This window comes from Sinocyclocheilus rhinocerous, unplaced genomic scaffold (genome assembly GCF_001515625.1).
Source record: "Sinocyclocheilus rhinocerous isolate Xijiao unplaced genomic scaffold, SAMN03320098_v1.1 scaffold142, whole genome shotgun sequence".
In the NCBI taxonomy this organism is placed as follows: domain Eukaryota; kingdom Metazoa; phylum Chordata; class Actinopteri; order Cypriniformes; family Cyprinidae; genus Sinocyclocheilus; species Sinocyclocheilus rhinocerous.
In genome coordinates, this window is record NW_015644380.1 from 348,927 (window position 1) to 350,088 (window position 1,162).

At 22.5% G+C, this 1,162-nt stretch overlaps 1 protein-coding gene across 1 annotated transcript in view; it reads right to left on the minus strand.

Moving 5' to 3' along the window:
• LOC107758279 (tumor necrosis factor receptor superfamily member 11A-like) overlaps positions 1–1,162 on the minus strand; it is an 18,027-nt gene that overhangs the window by 1,278 nt on the left and 15,587 nt on the right. The gene's annotated exons all lie outside the window — the stretch shown is intronic.

Sequence of the window (1,162 nt, forward strand, 5' to 3'; positions counted from 1 at the left end):
ATGACCTACATGTGTAAATATTGTGTAATTCCTCTGCGGAGATTAATAACAATAGGATGGAATACAAGTAACACAGACACTGTTAAGTAACGTGTTATTGAAATGTAAAGCTTTATTTTGCCAGTACTTATGATTATTTAAAATGATTAAATTATTGAAAAAAGATATACAGTACAGTACAAAACTTTTGAGTTTTGAATGTTTTTAAAAGACGTCTCTTATGCTCACCATTAAAGGGGTCATATGATGCTTTTTTAAAGATCATTATTTTGTGTATTTGGTGTAACAGAATATGTTGACATGCTTTAATGTTCAAAAAACACATTATTTTTCAAATACATGAGAACCAGTGTTAGCGGAAGGTGGCAGAAATAGTCCACTATATTTCCATTAACTAAATATTCATTCCTTTCCTGGAGACAAATTAACACCAGTGTTATTTTAGCATCATTGATGTACTCTTGCAGTTTCTGTTAATTATATGGAATTTTATTTTTATATTTTCTGTTTTTATTTTAGTTTTAGTATTTTTGTTGTTTAGTCATTTGCATTATTGTGTATTTTTTTAAAATATGTCTATATAGTGTTTATTTTAGGTTTTAGTTATTTAAGTAATTTTTATATTTTCGGTTTTCATTTTTAATTTAGTAATTTTGTTGGTTTTTTTGTCATATTTATTAGCTTTTTTAGTTATTTTAGTAATTTTTATATTTTTGTTTTCATTTGAAAGTTTTAGTAATTTTGTTTTGTTTTGTCATTTTTATTAGTTTTTTTTATGTCTATATTGTTTTCATTAGGTTTTAGTTTTTAGTTATTTTCGTAATTTTGTATATTTTCTGTTTTCATTTGCATTTTAGTTATAGTAATTTTGTTTTGGTTTTTCGACATTTTTATTAGTTTTATGTTTTCTTTTAAAATGTCTATATAGTTTTTATTCGGTTTTACTTTTTAGTTATTTTAATTATTTTTATATTTTCTGTTTTCATTTTAGCTAGTTTTAGTAATTTTGTTGTTTTTAGTTTTAGTTTTTAGTTATAGTTTATTTAGTTTTAGTTATTTTAGTGCTTCAACATTAACTGAACAAAAATTATCAATGTTGCCATGACAACTAGCTGAAAGAAAATAAAATCTAAAAAAGTAAACTTATTTAAAATATATATAT